This window comes from Amblyomma maculatum, chromosome 4, assembly GCF_055883805.1.
Source record: "Amblyomma maculatum isolate TAMU_Amacu chromosome 4, ASM5588380v1, whole genome shotgun sequence".
NCBI lineage: Eukaryota > Metazoa > Arthropoda > Arachnida > Ixodida > Ixodidae > Amblyomma > Amblyomma maculatum.
This window is the reverse complement of record NC_139347.1, coordinates 119,431,184-119,449,626: the sequence shown is the minus strand read 5'-3', so window position 1 is coordinate 119,449,626 and position 18,443 is coordinate 119,431,184.

Below are 18,443 nucleotides of genomic sequence, written 5' to 3'. Positions count from 1 at the left end.
AATATGTAACATGTGCTACCTGGCAAAACACCAAAACCGTAAGGTCAGAACTATACAAAACCTAAGCGAAACACACAAACACAAACGTATTTAGAAAGCCAAGCATCAAAGGAACGAATAGTGCTAACAGTCAGCGAAGCCAAGGCAAGCAGAGGGCAATGTACTCTTTTTCAACTTGTGCTGTAAATAAGCATTCAACCCTAAAGTTTTCGATGAGTGAAGGATTATTAATTAGAAATTATCGAAGTTAGATCGCTATCCGATCGATCGGCCTGTGGCATAGCTTTGGTTCCACCTCGCAGGAATCCGGTTCACGGCGCCTGTAACCAGTCGCCGTAATCCTGTGCCGGATGTATATTTAATACTTCTTTTAGTTATAACTGCGGCGAAAGATACATGGTTGCGGTGCAAGCAGGTTGGCTGTGCAGAAGGCGGGAACTACTTGCGCCACACGGTGCGATATATATGACGAATAACCTGATCAGCTCTCTATCACTGACTTTATCGATCAAGATTCTGCGTAAGAATCGAAGCCTGTCACAGTCCAAGGCATGCTCAACTTTTGAAATGTTAGAACTGGCAACAATTAAAGTCCCACGATAGTAGTCTTTTTTTCACTAAAGTAATGAACGAAAGGAACTAATTGTCTATCTTTCCGCTAAGTATTGTGGAAATCAATAAACATACGTCATATACCTTAGGCTACCTCTGGCGCTGAAGCACTTCAACGACACACGTATCCGTCATATCTCGTGCGCTGACCTTCGAGCGAGTACTGGCACTTTTGCCGTGTCTCTCATCTCGCAATAGTTCTGGCAAAGCGTGTGCGCGCTTAAATGCCTTGCATATTTAAATACGCCTCCTCGGACCAGCCGCCTGTCACTCTCCGAGGGATGACGTACGTTCGACGCCCGAGCTCAGCGACGCCAGCCTGCTAACAAAACACTCAAAGTGACATCTGCTCGTCGGTAAATCACAGAGGAACCGCGCGGTGGCGCCACTTGCTCGCTCAAGGTAAAGAGAGGCTTTAGCTCAGGGTAGGGTGCCTCGATATCAGCGCCGCCGTACAGGGTGGTGACACCCTTTGGCATGCCTCGCGCCGCCGCTTTCGCCGCGCTCGCCATCTTGGGGCAAGTCGCTTCGGGCCGTTGCTGCGGAGTGTCCGAAGCGGTTGCGCTGTGCGATGGGTGCTGGGCGATTGAACTATGTTCAGTCGCGAAAACTAGCATGCCAGGTTGTTGTGTTCCATTGTGTGCTGGCTCAGCAAAAAAAAAAAAAAAAAAAAAACAAGGAGTTAAATGTTTTCGTTCTCTATGGGATAAGAGACGTATGGGACAAGAGAATGTATGGGACGCGAAAGTGAAGCGTGAAGACTACGAAGTAAGCCACAATATATGTGCTTCTTTTATGCATTCATAAATACTTTTTTGAGTGAATAGGTGCATTTCAATCGTGTAAAAAGGTCTAGCGCTGACACAGACCACTAGAAAGATGACACACACAAGCGCTTGAATATGTGCGCGTGTCGTCTTTCTTGCGGTCTGTAGCTGTTTATACTAAAGCGTTTTAAAAGATATTTTTGTACTCGTCTAACGCAGTTACGCACTTCTGTTTGGAATTACATTATCTCACGCCGCTTCACCCATCTGCTTGTAATCACGAGCTTTGTGCGGTTTTTGGCCTCCCCATCTAGCATTGTGCGCAACAGATTTTGGTCTGCCTTCTTCAACGTTGATCAGTCGAAGCATCGCATTTCCTGGCATCGGGAGCAGCGCACTGTGTTTTAAGTGTAAATTGAATTTTCAGCGTACGTGAGGGCTTATAAACTAAATATATGGACAATTGCGTCTGCTAGGTTGTAGTCACTCGTGGAAATTTAGTGTAACTTTCAGTGAGTGACACTCGACTTTAGTATCATACGCGTAGTGTCACACAATAATATCTGTTGTTGAGGATCTGCCTTTCGTGTGTTCATAGCCACACCAAGAACATGTGGAGAAGGTCGAGCCTGGTATTTGTCAAATGAATGCACCATTGTGCGCTTTCGATCGCTCCCCTTTACACTCGATCTTGAAAGCTGGTGGCAACCGCCGAGGCTACAGATTCACGCAGATTACATTCCCTCTGTCCTTCTCGGGAAATAATACAATGGAGAGCGACGGATGGCATGTCATCTCACGACAGAGTAGGAAGTGAAACGCAGGTTGGAACAATTATTTTGGTCGCAAAAGAAAAAAAATACACCCCGTGAGTTGGCCGTGCTGGAATTTGGCAAATGGGCTTAACGCTAGTACAACATTTCGCGAAACAGATAACAGGTTCTCTGAAGCTGTTCTTTTTTAATTATACACAGGAGCAGTTTTACGCGAGGTTTTTGAGATTCACAATAATATAAAAAATTGGGCTCTCATGAAAATTAAGTCGTTTTAAGCATATGATTGGCAGCTCGAGAAGTCTCAAAGAAACTGTTCTCGTGAGCTGGAAGGTGTAGCGGCATTATGTTGTGAAAGCGGTCGTGAGGAAGCAAGGTTCTTGCGCAGTACAAAATTTCATCCCGAATGCAGCTTTTCCTTTCCTGTATAATAATTACGCATCGCGAGGCGATGTTCACACCCTGTTGTCCCCGCAAGTACTCGTCTGAGGTTAAACCAAATTTAGGTGAAGCTAAATTTGACCGCCTGACACCCGAATAGTGCTGTCGCTTGTTTGGCATCCATGAAAAAATTTTGAGATCGTACATGTAAATATCGCATTGCTTCCATAATGTTTTTATTATTTCATTCATTTGCATGCACACTAAAAAATATGCAAAATGACTGTTTTGTCGCCTACCTCATTTCAGCGCCAGTTCAAGGGCAAACACAGTGTATGGACGGTGGTTCCTCAAGTCAACAGCTGTCCCGACATTGTTTGATTGCGTGTAAAAATTTATCTGAACAAAACAACATCTGCCATTTCAAGAGTCGAGTAAAATCCTATAAATGCCTTATCGAACAAATCGTTCCGATTTCAGTGGTTGATTGCGCGGAATACCCAAAGCATATGAACAGACTGTTGAGCGGTTTGGGACGATGCGCTTGCGCATTAGTCAGCCAGAAAAATCGAATGATGGGTACGGCAGTAAAACTGTAGCTGGCGCCAACTTTTATTAAAAAGATGTCTCCTAAGCGCGCATCCAAAATCAGCTTCAAAGTCTTAATGAGGATTGTTTTGGAATAAAATGCATGCGACATATATCAAAGGTTGATTTACGCATCGTTTTTTGCTATGTCTTTTCTACGGTTTACGATGGGCCATTGCGATACAAATTATTTTCGATATACGGCTCCCTGAAACGTACACATGGTTGTTGATCTATAGCAATAGACGCGCAACTGAATGTTATGCACCTCATAAACTCATTCATGTCCGGCAGTGCAAAATGCATTGCTTTATAAAACAGCCAGTCGTCAAAATAACCGCATTTGAACATCCGAGACGGCGAAGGAGTAAATGCTTACCATCTGCAATTTGATCATTTCCTCTTAAACTACGCATGCTAGCAAGCAGTAGTTGCTTTCATTTTTTTTTTTTCGAGCAGAAAAGCGCTCAGGATTGCGAGTATGTGTGTAAAAACGGTACACAACCGAGCCTGCTAGCGCAAGCGCGTGCTGAATAAGAAATCGGGCCGCGGCTCCATAGCCCGCCGTATCTGAGTTTGCCCCAACATGGCGCCGTCGAAGGCGGCGTCTCCACCCTGTACGGCGGCGCGCTACATCGAGGCACCCTAGCTCAAGGTTGACGCTGACGCTGGTTGAACACTTCGCCTCACGACAGCCCGGAGGCGTGGAGAAGCACACCGAAGGCAGTTTTATGGACGCAAAAACATGTATATCACTAGGCTGTGGCTAAGCGTACCTGCGTTTGAAGATCCGATCGCTGTTTTTTGAGGCTGTGGCTCTTGATACGAGATACCAGATACAATATTTCTCCAGATACGTCGTAGAGGCCCGATCAGTGTCTTTCAAAGTGCGCGAACCGCATTTCATAAACTTTTCTCGTAGCTAAGCGCTGGTCCTGTCGTTTGCGAGTTGGCAAAATTGCTCTTTAGTGTTTCTATGAGGTTATTTTCTTTCATGCGGCAAAGTCTCTTTCACAAACGGCGAGGCTTTTCTGGCGCCAATTGAAGCGTGCTCCCTCTCTGTCTCGATCCGCGTCACACTTAATGGGAAACGGCTCGTGCTAAATTTAAATCAAGCTAGTCGGGATTTAAACTCTGTGTGCACAAGCTCTGTGTGCACACCCGGAAGTGGATCGTTCACGCTTTCGGCTTTTCTGCTGTGCCGTTGTGCATTGCGGCAGAGCCCTTCTTCGCCTCTCCAGGCCTGTCGGTCCGAACGACAAGTTTATCGCGTTTTTGTGACTCTCGCAGCAGGGATATCCGCCGTATCTTTGAAGACGGCTTGCGAGAGACCGTGCTGCCACACGATGATCGGGATGATGCTTGAGCGCGCTTCTGACGCTCGAGTCGGAACTTCCACTCTAGACGTACGGCGTTGTAACCGGAGTATTTTAAATGACCAGGCTTGTTCTGGCGACCACCGCGACACTTCGTTTGTTGTATTCAAGGGGCAATTTTGCCGTAATTGAGAAAGGCGGCGAGCTACGTTACGAAGACGAACCGCGAATCGCGCACACCAATTCGGCAACCTTCTATAAGCGTAACCACGAATAAGCCGGCCGTGTAACGAGATATACACGATTTTACAATGGGGTGAAGGGTGCTGCCATATTGAGGAGCTGGGCTGTTATCGTAGCACAGGACAGTGTTGATGACTCCCCCACTTAACAGCCCAGTCAAATCGGCTTCTCCAAGGGTCGTAAAATGGTCTATTAAACGGCTCAAGAGGAACAAGTGTACGGTAATCCAGGTGTGTTCATAGATCGCTCGCTCCTATTTTCTGTGCTGTGCTCAACTATTGCCGAATGCAGTACGCTCGTTTTGGCATATTAAACTAATGTTAACTATGAAGAGATGGGAGGCAGTGTACTACGATCATATCGCGGACTTGGTGGTGCCGCCCGCTCCTGGTACCTGGACGAAGGCTGCCGCTACACCACTTGGTCGGCCTGGACTGCTGCCCTATTTGCCGCCTTTACCCCCTTGGCCAGTGCGTACGACGTAAAATTCACGACGATGAGATCGCGGAGCCAGGCTCCAGATGAAGACGTTGCCCTATACATTTACGACAATGTCCGTCTTCTTCAGGCCTGCAATATCGAGTGGCCGGCGCCTGCTGCTAAGCAGTACATCGTCGACGACCTTCACGATGCCACCCACGCATCCATTATGACCGCAGTGGACACAGGCAGCCTGTCCATCTTTGTCCACCGGGCGGCCGCCTTGCAAGACACCACCAGTCGTCGCGGGGTTCTTGCTGCCGCCGGGACATCAGCAGCATCCCAGCATGCTACCCGTACATGCATACACTTCCAGAACCATCCTATTCCTTTCCTGCCGGTGCATGTCGACAGCATCGGGGAGTTGACCGCATTGGTCGACACCTGCGCTCAGCAACACCAACAGGAAGCGATGCACACCCGAAGAAAGCCCATGTTTCTCTAGAGCGGATAAGCGGAACAGTGAAGCGATTTAACGTGATCGGCGGTTACGGCTTCATCAACCGCACCGACACTGGCGAGGACATTTTTGTCCACCGCACCGCGTTACAACACTCCGGTAAACTTCGCCGCATCCGGAAAGGGCAGGAAGTTGAATATCATGCGATTCCAGGAAAAAAAGGTCTCACTGCTGCCAATGTCAGTGTGCTAGACGTGAAGTCCGCGCAGAAACGTCGCGAATTCGTCGGGAAGGAACTAGCCCACATCTACCGGCGTACTCAGGGAAGCCGTGCACGGTACGGTGTTTCTGTGGAAACGGGGGCAGCAGCAACAAGTATTGCAGTGCAGCTTAGATTTCTGTTACCACGGTAGATGCCTCACGAGGGCACTTTCAGATCAAGGAAAACCAGCTGATACCGCGCAAGGAGAGTAAGTCAATAGCAAGTAACTGGTATTGGCGTATAAGGTATTTACTAAGGTAATCGCTAATAGAATCAGGACAACCTTAGACTTCAATCAAGCAAAGGATCAAGCAGGGTTTCGGAAACGGTACTCTACTATCGATCATATCCATACCATCAATCAGGTGATAGTAGAAAAATGCTCGGAATATAACCAGCCCTTATACATAGCATTCATTGATTACGAAAAAGCATTTGACTCAGTTGAAACCTCGGCGGTGATGCAGGCCTTGCGAAATCAGGAGGTAGACGAGCCGTACGTGAAAGTGCTGGAAGATATATACAGTGGCTGCACAGCAACCATAGTTCTGCATAAAGAAAGTAACAAAATTCCCATAAAGAAAGGTGTTAGGCAAGGAGACACAATCTCCCCAGTACTATTCACAGCTTGTTTAGATGAAGTATTCAGAGACTTGGAATGGGAGCAGTTAGGGATAAGGGTAGATGGAGAATACCTCAGTAATCTGCGATTTGCTGATGACATTGCCTTGCTAAGCGACTCGGGAGATGAACTACAAATAATGATTGATGACCTAGACAGGAAAAGTAGAAAGGTAGGTTTGAAAATCAATATGCAGAAGACTAAGGTAATGTTCAACAGCCTCGGGAAGGAACAGCAGTTTACATTAGGTAGCGAAGTACTGGAAGTAGTAGGCGAATATGTCTACTTAGGACAGGTAGTAACCGCAGATCCGGACCATGAAAAGGAAATAACAAGAAGAATAAGATTGGGATGGAGCGCATTTGGCAAGCACTCGCAGATTATGTCTAGCAGCTTACCGGTATCGCTAAAGAGGAAAGTATATAACAGTTGCATCTTACCTGTACTCACCTATGGCGCTGAAACGTGGAGGCTAACAAGAGAGTTCTACTTAAGTTGAGGACAACCCAGAGGGCTATGGAACGAAAAATGGTAGGGGTAACATTAAGAGATAGAAAGCGTGCAGAGTGGGTCAGAGAAATAACTCAAGTTACCGACATTCTAGTGGAAATTAAGAAGAAGAAATGGACATGGGCAGGACATGTAGTGCGAAGAGAGGATAACCGATGGTCGCTTAGGGTAACAAACTAGATTCCAAGGGAAGGAAAGCGTAGCAGGGGGCGGCAGAAAGTTAGGTGGGCGGATGAGATTAAGAAGTTCGCAGGAGTCAAGTGGATGCAGCTAGCACAAAACAAAGTGGAGAAATATGGGAGAGGCCTTCGCCCTGCAGTGGGTATAGTCAGGCTGATAATGATGATGATGATGGTATTGGCGAAATTTTCAGGAGCATGAGTATCATCAAGGCCTTGGCAGAATGCCCAAGTGGCAACTACCCAAAGAGTTCCGCACAGGGAGCAACGCGTCGCTCGCTGAACCAGACAATAAGCAAAGATTATCGATGCGAATATCATCATGGCTCCGCAGGACAGCCAGAAAAAAAAAAAAAAAAAAACAAGAAAAAAAAAAACGCCACGTGCAGAAGATGCGACGTCAGCGAAGCGGTGGTGCTCCATTTATGGACGAACGCAGTCGTGGCCGAGTGTGATGTACTAGGCGACGCCGAAGTGAACAGTGCAGGAGCGAAGGAGAGGAAGACGATGAAGACAGAATAAAGCAGGGCGTTCGAAAGAATGGCCGTGTCTCTGCTTGTTCTCCTTTTTACAATAATATATATATATATATATATATATATATATATATATATATATATATATATATATATATATATATATATATATATATATATATATATATATATATATATATATATATATATATATATATATATATATATATATATATATATGTTTGTGGGGCTTAACGTCCCAAAGCAACTCAGGCTATGAGAGACGCCGTAGGGGAGGACTGCGGAAATTCCGACCACCTGGGGTTCTTTAACGTGCACTGACATCGCACAGCACACGGGCGCCTTGCTTTTCGCCTCCATCGAAAAGCGGCCGCCGAGGCCAGGATTCGATCCCGCTTCCTCGGGAACAGGACACTGCTCTCCTATAAACGTTCTTCTTATAAAAATGCAAGGAGCATGTAGCTTGTTTTTTTTTGTTTTTTTTTCGATTGGACTATTGCACTCCGATAGAACATACAGTTACATGGTAACAGTAAAGGTATCCCATCCGGTTAACGTTCATCTTGAGAAACACCTCAAAACAGAAGATACATATACAAGAGACAAGAACACGAGCGTCAATTGGCAACTGAAGGTTCACTGAAAAAAAAAAACAAAAAAAAAACGTGGTTATATAAGGGACAGGATACAAAAGTGTCTATAAAACAAACAAAAACATCAAATACAATGCAATAAAAGACATTTATAAAGGAAAACTACCTCGTTGTTCTGTAAAGAAACAGATGGTTTTGGTCTACACACGCCTGGATTCTTAACTATGCAGTATGCATCGAAGGTTTCCTCGCTGGTCATATTGCTGTTCTTATGTTCAATCATTAGATTTTTAAAATCACTTTTGCATGCTTTTTCTTATATATTCAAATGCGTTTTTCCAATAAAGTTGAATTGTTAGTTAACGCTCGAGGTGTGTTCTCTTTCATCTGTCTCTTATCTGTTTTGCACTGTTCTTCAAAAGGAACTCTCACATTTGCCCACATGATCTAGGGACCAGCGTTCAAAAGCCAGCCCCTAAAAAGCAAGAGTTAGCCACAGGACAAGGAAGATACAAAGAGGCACCGTGTCTGTGCCCTTTCCTTGTCTCGCGTTTCGTGCTCGTGTGCCTTAAAAACCGGTCAGCTGCATATTTCAAGCTCCCTCAGCAAATTGACAGGATAAATGCCACAATGCACGAAAAACATTTTGATAGTGTTCTCAAATTTACAACTGAGACACGCAAGGCTAAAGATATTGTTACGGGGCGGCAAGCCGATGAAGACAGGAGACAGAACATGATCGATGGCTATGGTATAGATGACGTTTAATGAATGATTGCGGACCTAGCGCGACCGCGCCTGCTCACGCCATTGTCCGCTTCCTCTTCTTCGCCCGTAACACTACTCGGGGCCACCGAGCGATCGTCCCGATCGGTGGACGAAGAAGAAGTCAAAGTTGATCAGATTGTGACATGACGGTGATCTTGTGCGGACCGGTGAAGAAAGAAGAGAAAGAATCTAACGGCTTGCCGCTATGATGATCAATGAACCCTGGCCCAGGAAGCTTTCGTTGAACCGGTCGCGAGGATTTGATGGCTGGGTCCTAGGCACGCATCAAACGGCACAGGCGGGGGCGATGTCTTCATCTGTGGTGTTGTATCGGGTCGGTGGGTTCATCTGGTCGGCGTCTCGGGTCGGTCGGATCCTTCGAAGTCAGGTCTTTCATGCGGTGTCTTGTGATGCGTCCTTGCATGTGTTCGCGGCGTCTCGTGTCGGTGGGATCCTAAAGTTGGGCTATTTGTGTTTCTCCGTGTCTTTTGGTCAGGGCGGCGGACTGGGCGGGGGTGGAGAACGGCTATGTGGCGTCGGGTCCGGTAGGCTGGGGAACCGCCAGGTGATGCGTCGTCCCGGGAACCCGTTGCCGACGCCCAAGATGACACAGGGCGCCGAAGCTTTGGGCCAGGATGACGAGTGATGATGATGTACCCCGCGCCTCCAACCAAATGTTACGGGGCGGCAAGCGCGATGAAGACAGGAAACAGAACATGGTCGATGGCGATGGTAGATGACGTTTAATGAATGATTGCGGACCTAGCGCGACCGCGCCTGCCTACGCCATTGTCCGCTACTTCTTCTTCGCCTGTAACAATATAACACCTCATTGTGTAGTGTGTAGGTCCGCCATCTTTCATTAAATGTAATCTACCATCGCCATCGGTCACGTTCCGTCTCCATTCGAACCATCCTGCTGGCCAGGGAACATGCTCAGTTTTAAAGGATAAAGTAGCCCGTGTTTGAGCCCGAACTAATTATGGCGAGACACCTTAATCACAAACGACACCCAAAATGCACCCCGCCGGCGTCTACCATGCTTGCGTGGCAATGGAATTCCAGAGGCTTTCGTCAGAAGAAGGCAGGGTCTCCCGGACGCAAACCAGATTTTATCGCCCTAAGAAACAAACCGTACGCTAACACTCACATGATACTCAACATTCGCGGAACAAATATCGGATCCCTACGAAACACCACGCGTAGCCACTTTGGTTATCAATGATATGACCCCGACTGATCGGTCAATGGCACAATTAACACACACATATCACATGTTTTGCTCGAGCTCCGGAAAGAGGCCATGGCAGTATATTTGTTTTGAATGTCTACTGTCCTCTAAAACAATTTCCGACGATTACGTTACTTCCTAATGCGAAATTTGAGTGCAGCTCATCAGCTGTTTCAGCTTTTCGATCGATTGAGGCAAATGTTTCGAGCAAGACTTGTATGTACAATTACAGACTTTTTATTTTTTGCATATATTCCCTGAAGAAACACTCCACTAACAGTTCTTGACTGTCATGAAGGAAGCTTTGTGGTCGAGGAAACGAAGAGAGCAATTAAGATATCGGGAGGTCGCGAGAGGCAGCGCGTGGGCCCACAGGAACGTTGCGCGGCGAAGAGATAGCTGCGACTGAATGATGCCGCTGACTTCTCTAGCGAGTCAAGTCAACGTGGCTTTGCGTTTCGGCTTGGGATGCATGCACCGTGACCCGCTGATGCCAGGTCGGCGCTGCGGCAAACGGAGAACACCGTCGCCGCCAATCGAAGAACACACGCGGTCGCCGCCACGGAGGAAGAGGGAGGGCGGAAAGTAGACGCAGCGGCGAACAGTGGCGGCAGGAGCGCGCGCTGCCTCTGCTGCGTAGTTGGTTACGAGGGACAACGGCGATGCCGATGGCGACGATGACGCGAAACGCAGGAGCAGGCGCCAAGGAGCTGCGCTCTAAAAGGGCAAGATGGACGTATTTGAAGAGCTTTTCACGACGCCCTCAAGCTTGTGAAGCCACGTCAGAACTCATAACTAATTATGAATGATTTCAACGCATCCCATCCTTCGTGGGGCTACATAACCGAAACTCCCAAGGGCCGTAAGTTGGTCCTGGCTATCGCCCGCACCCAACGGACTCTTTTGACTGAAACCGATCATTCCACGCGTTGGGAAACAGCGTGAGCCGGGTTACTAGCCCGGACCTGACGCTAGTTCGAACGCAACACCCGTGCAACGAATCTGGGCAGCGAGCATTTTATCCTTGAGACGGCGATGCAAATGAGAGCGGGCCGCGCGTCTGGCCGTCAGCTGCTCCTCACGGACTGGGACGCCTTCCGAAGAGAAAGACTTGCTTCAAAAGAAGGCGAGCGTCTCTCTTTGGCTGAATGGGTGGCACAGCTCCAGACGGATTTAAAGAAGTTCACCTTCGTAGTGAAGGCCACAGAAAATGCACCTGAGATCGACCCACGCCTCTTCCGTCTGCGACACCGCGATACCATGCGAATCGCGCGGGCTTTGTTAATCAACCGTGTGACGTTCCACGCTATTTATCACAAGTTAAATCAAACTGAACTTAATCATCTGATCATCTGTTTGCGATCGGTGCGGCCAAGACAGCCCTCGGACAGCCCCCGTACACCTCGACGCATCGTCTGCTTCAGCTTGGCTTACACAACACCGCGGAAGAGCTGATAGAAGCCCCAACGATCGTCCAGCTCATGCGCCTTCGAGACACGAGAGTGGACCGTACTGTTCTGCGCCGACTAGGATACCCGGAGCCGACAACACAACTGCAACAGAGGTACCACGCCATACCGCCCAAACTGGTAGAGATCAGAGTCGTGCCAGCCCTGAAGAATATGCACCACGAGCTCCACGCTGATTAGAGTCGAGGCAATTCTGCGCCACTACAGATGTGGCCCAACTGTTCTATATGTCGACGCGCCGAAATATCCATCGGGCACAGATGCCGTGGGACTAGTTGTTACGGACGCCAACGGCTCAATTTGAATTACATGCTCTGTTTGGGGCTGAACCCGTGCACGACGGTTGAGGAGACTGCCATAGTGGTAGCACTCGCTTTCATACACCACATGGACACACGTGACGAGCATCACACCACTCCGGCATATACAATAATCTCAGATTCACAAGCTGCGTGTCGCGCCTTCGCGAAGAATATCTTTGGAGGTTTCGCGCGTGTTCTACCTGTACACACTGATACATTTCCCATCGTTAAAATCGTTTGGACCGCTGGTCACGCCTCCCTTCCCGGAAACGAGAGTGCGCACGTGCTGCCCTGAGCAGCAACCTTCCGGGCACTGTCGACGGAAGTGGACGGGGAAGTAGACACAGAGGACGCTAGCGCAGCTCTGCAGTCTTACGCCCACTTTACACTATATTACCGAACACAAAGAACACTGCCACCGCCGCACCCAACACGTACTCACCAAGGCCGAAGCCGTGGCATGGTGTCAGCTGCAGACTCATACGTATACGAATTTGTACCACAAATATTTGTTCTTCCCCATCCGCTATCCAGAGAAATGCCCTACCTGCCAACATCGACCTACACTATATCATTCTGTTTGGGCTTGCCCAAAACCACCCGGCGGCATTCTACCCATAACTCATCCCACCCTCTCCTCTTGGGAAGATGCCTTGTCCCGTACGGAGCCGGCCGACCAACATCAGCTATATAATCAAGCGGGCCGAGAGAATTGCAGTGGACAATGGAATTATGGATGAGACCGCTCCACTAGCGCCAACCCGTAAGACTAGCGACAGCTGCTCTGGCGGCATGCAGGATCGAGGCGGCACATGGAGCCGTGGACCGAAGGCTCCACTCAGGACGATAAGAAAATATAAAAGTTGTTCCTCCTCCTCCTCCTCCTCCTCCTCCTACTCCTCCTCCTCCTCCTCCTCCTCCTCCTCCTCCTCCTCCTCCTCCTCCTCCTCCATTCTTCATCGGCTTGTCACCCTGAAACAATATCTCTTGCGTAGCCGTTGGAGGAGGCCTTACTTGCAGCTACCGACTCTCCGAGGCTGTCAGTGACAAGCACCCTCTAATCCTTCAGGATATGCAGTATACACTGATTCAATACAGGCTATACGCGCCCCTCATACGGGTCGCATTCCTGAACTGTAGGATGATCTACACAGAGATCTCGCCAAACTACGTCCTCACACTGTCACACTGAGGTGGATTCCTGATCACGCTGTAATCCCACGAAATGAGGTTGAGCATCACTTCGCTCGCGAACTTCAGCCCCGGGCGCCTGGAATTGCCGGTCTTATCCACCCAAGTGGGACTTCACTACAAAAAAATCAATCTTCACTATAGCAACATTACAGAAACTCTTCCTACAGTTCCTCTTCCAGATAAACCCCACGGAAATACGCTTTCTTCGATGCATACACCGAAATACACTCCTTACTCCTGCCCGATCGTTTCTTTACCGCATCAGACATTCCCCCGCATGCCCAAATTGTCCTGAACCCTATGCTAACTTAGAACATTGCATGTTTTCCTTCTCTGTTGCAATTCAGTCACCTTACGTACCACACCCTTCTGCTCCTCCAATGTGGCGTGCTTGGTTAGCCTCTGGCCAGCTGAAGAACCTGTTAGCCTTGGTGACCCTGGCCTAGGACATTCTCGATGCTTAATGCTGCGTTTCATTAAAGTTGTTTCCTCCTCATCTGAGGCGGCCGAGTTGCGTTGGTAATCTCTGTTAAGCGATACGGCTGAGAGATTTGTTTAGTGCCTCATGAGGTGCAGCACTGTTCAATGCCACCTGAAGAAGTCTAATGCCTTTTCTTAAGACCTTTATGTGGAAATTTCGAAACGTTCAACCTGTGTTACAGAGGGGGAAATTGAAGGTAATGGATGCATAATGCGACTAATCACCAGCGCTTCGTAAAGTTTGACCATAAAAGAAGGATGTTTTCCCCATTGCGCAATTGCTAGTCAACGGATCACTGTGCATGAGACGCGAAGATAGAGAATAGGCAGTGGAGTGTTTTGCATCGTAGAAAGACAATACGCAGCAATCGACGTTTTTACAGCCATTCTCTATTCTTTCTCTTCCTCGCTCTCTCCGTGCGCGCGCGTGGAATCACACTTCGTCTTTATCAGACTTCCGCCGCACTTAAAGAAATGCTGGAGAATGTTTAAAGTCCGGAAGTCTTTGAAACAGGTGGGAAGTCTCTTTTCACATGTGCTTCTGCGGGGCGCAATAAGAAGAGTAGAAGGTGCTACTGTTGCGGCACACGTGGGTTGAGGAGGGTTTGTTGATTCTGTATTGAGTGAAGCCGAGTACAAGGGAAAGGAAGTGTTCAGGCTAATATCAGCAGTATTGGTGTTAGGCGAGGTTGAACTCTGTGGGGTTGTGGAGGTTGAAATTCGGTCCACGTTTCCGGGACGTGAACTGGTCGGCACTCGGGTGCAGTCAGTTGGCGCCAAAATGTCAGCGAAGACAGCCGCCGGAGCTGAAGACGGATGTTGGCGCTGAACGACTGCTTGGGTAACAGCCGAAAATTTGAATGAGTGCCACACACGTCCATCATCTAGCAGGTATATGAGATGGGTCCGCGTCGCTCCACAACTCTTCGAGGCACCGAAAACCGAGCAGCCAGCTTACCTTGTACAGTCGGCTTGCGAACTCGCCCGATCGCCATGAAAGTCCCGGTGTTTGGCTCCACTCTGCTGGTCTGCATAACGCTTGCACTTGGCTTGCTTCTCCTCTAGCCGCTGGAGCAAGAACTTAAGCGCTCTTTAAGCACCAGCCGAAAAACACTGATCCGACAGATCCGCGACGTCGTCTTGTGCGAGGCATTCGGCCATGAAGCAGAATGGCTGGTTCCTGTCGGGGCATGTGCCGTACAACGGTAGTCACCGAGGTAGTCGATGATAGCTATACGTAAGTCACGTCGCTCGCACAGAGCCAACTAAACATATGCCTTGAAAACCATATTCAAGGCATGCCAAAAACCATGCATGCATCATCAAGGAGACTAAAGTAAGACCACTCGAGCTCGCCGTCCTCAATGCCTTCCCAGTTGGGGGATTCCTGAGTTCCTGGGAGCAAGAAGCTTTGCTACTGAGCTTATTAATGATAACAATAGTCTAAAACATTACATTGATCATTCCAATTAGGTGCCAACAGATATGCACAGGGGTAGTCAAAAGATCTCAGACTACAGGGTCTGCTTCTGAGCAGTATATTCAAGAATCTACGACGGCCCCAGATCTCAAAAATATCCGTGGAGAGTAGAAGAAGCATCATTCTAACCACAGATAAAATTGATGGCTTTAATGAGATCTCAAGTGCCAGAATATGCCGACCAGAAGCGGAACCCGTGGCCTGGGAACTTTTGATTGTCTCTGTACATGCACAATATTGCCACCTGACGGTTTGAGGTAGCGCTTGAAAGACGAAGAAGTTGTAGACTCTCGCGCGCTTCGGCTAGCTAGGACGGTGGACTCTTGAGCCTGTGTCTCTGTGTTACTGTTTCCCGTGAGCCCCTGTCTTGACTGTGTGTCTCTGCCCCTGTTGCCGATTCCCATAAATCCCTGTCTTCGCAACAGTTTGGTGGAGGTGCTGGGTAATTGTCCTCTCAATGTCGCACACCCCTCCGCGAACCAACGACACCGAGCTTTTGCCTGTGAACACGCCAGTTCATCGCATCAGCCGGAAGAACCTGGGCCTTCCTCCCGAACACGGGCCCTTAGAGTCCACTTCAACAACGAGCCTCCGGCCAGCCACGCAAAGCACTACGTCGGTCATGCAAGGTACTCCTGTTTACCTTCAAAACCCCCGAGTGCCGAAATCGTTCCATGACACTGCGCATGAAGACGTTGAGGACTGTCTAGCTCAGTTCGAACGAGTAGCATCTTTTAATCAGTGGGACGACAACTTAAAGCTACGGAACACTATTTTCTGTCTGGAAGACCATGCTTTTACATGGTATGAGAACCGAGAAGGCACATTAACATCATGGCATCAGTTCCGCCGTCTTATCATAGAGGCGTGTATCAGCCTGGATAGGTGCGAACGAGCAGAACGTGCTCTACAATCTCGGAAACAGATGGCAAACGAGTCCGTCATGATGTGTGTTGAGGACATGACGAAACTATTTCGACGTGCGGATCTCAACATGTCTGAAGACAGAAAGCTGCGCCACCTGATGCGTGGGGTTAAATAGCAGCTGTTTGCTGGTCTTGTACGTAGCCCGCCAACTACAGTTACTTCATTTTTAACAGAGGCGGTCACCATGGAAAAGATCCTACACCAGCGCTCGGCTGTCTACGACAGCCCAATCCTCGCTACGACTGCTGCCGAGCCTCTTACAGCTGCTGTAAGAAATACTGATCACCTCAGAGATATTATTCGTGCAACTGTACGCGAGGAACTGCAGAAGGTTTGTGGCACATTCCAACACAGGGGTGATTCTCTCGCACATATAATCCGCGAAGAGATTCAGCAAGTCACGTAGCCATCTCTGCATATTGCTGAAGCTCAAAGTACCCCTGTTCCTGATTATCCTTGTCCGACTTACGCTGACATTCTCCGACGCCCAGTTCCCGTCCAAGCTCCGTTGTCTACGTTACCACCAACCCAGTACATGCCCGTCTAGCAGCCAACGCAATACATTCCTGTACAGCAACCAACGCGGTACGTGCCGCCACCGCGGTCACACATTCAACGAACGGACGTCTGGCGGGCCCCTCGGAGCCGCCGCCTTTGCTACCACTGTGGGGAACCTGGTCACATTTTCCGGTGGTGCCGTGACCTGGACACCTGTCCGGCGCCCAGGCCTGTCAGCAAAACTTCTCAATCGTTACTTTGGACCCTACAGAGTGTTGCGTCGCCTCTCAGAAGTTACGTACGAGGTTATTCCAGACGGAACTGTACCAAGTTCTAGTCGTCAGTACTCGTCTGACCTAGTGCATGTGCTTCGCATGAAGCCGTATTTCACCCGCCGAAAGTCGTATTTGCCATCCGGATCAGTTTTTTTCCTGTGAGCTTGAGTATTTTTTCGAGGGGGGGGGGGGATAATGTCACCTGATGGTTTGAGGTAGCGCTTGAAAGACGAAGAAGTTGTAGACTCTCGCGCGCTTCGGCTAGCTAGGACTGCGGACTCTTGAGCCTGTGTCTCTGTGTTACCATTTCCCATGAACCCCTGTCTTGACTGTGTGTCTCTGCCCCTGTTGCCGATTCCCATAAATCCCTGTCTTCGTGACAATATGCATTAGGATATTTTCGTCAAACTTGCCTTACGCTTCCCTAATATTTTGACCCATTTCTTTCTGCGTTGTTCGGGTGTGGTCCCCAACAGTTTCGATTCCTCGAGGATTAATTGACTAAGAAATAGTAAAATTCACAGGTCGATGATAGTAACATTACAGGGCAATACCGACAACGATTCCTGCTTAGGCTTTGCTGTTCCATGGAAGCAGTAAAACGTTGCAGGTACAGATGATGCTCACACGCTAACAGGGCGATTCCGCTAAACTTAGGGTACAGGCTCTGCTGCCCAATGTAATGAATAACGAAAATGGATTTGCTGTCAAGCACTTTTCGTATGTGACCACGTTTTTCACACTATGATTGCTGTCCTATATTTGCGATATATGAAAGGGCAAGAATAACTACCTTAAGAACCGCAAAAGTTCCGAAGTAAAGGCGCAATTTGCACACAAAAACATGCACATATCAGATTCAGTTTTGAGCGCAGTGTATTCTGCAACTGCTAGCAGGACTGCAGTCAGGCTCCGCATAAACGCCTGCTTTCTTGAATACTGGAAGCCAGGCTTGCTTTGAAGAATTGTCCATCTAAAAGTGCTTCACAATGTTTGTTTTTCTCTGACTGGAAACAAAATTAGACTCTAAAGAATTCATTGCGCCAACACAGCCACACGAAAAACGCGGATGCGTGCTTGCTACAAAAACCTCGGCTGCGTGGACCTCAGGAGAATGGTGGACCCGATTAAATCAACATGCTTTGATACAGAACAAAAGCTACCCACTGGGTCCACGTCACCGCTTGGCAAATAACTAACCCGTACGATTTTCTCCCACACTATTCACAAATAAGCACTACTATATAGTAATCTCACGCCCACGAACATTGATTTATTGGTCTACAGTTCATATAAGAATTAACCTGATGAAATGCCTTACATTTGAAGGTCATATAGGCGTTTTCCGATGCCAGTGAAGAGCATGGCTCACTGAGCTAGGGTAACTGAGCTCCGCACACCACTGCTCCACCATGTTGAGACAGCAAGTTTGCTTGCATCGATGTTGACTTTGGCGAAACAGCCTTCGTGGCCGGCTTCGTGTGGAATTGGAACTCGCTCCAAGATGGCGGCTGTAGACGTCTAAGTAGACGTCTTAAGGTGGATTCACACGGCGGACCAAATCGCGAATCGCTCTCACGATTCGCTGTGACGTGG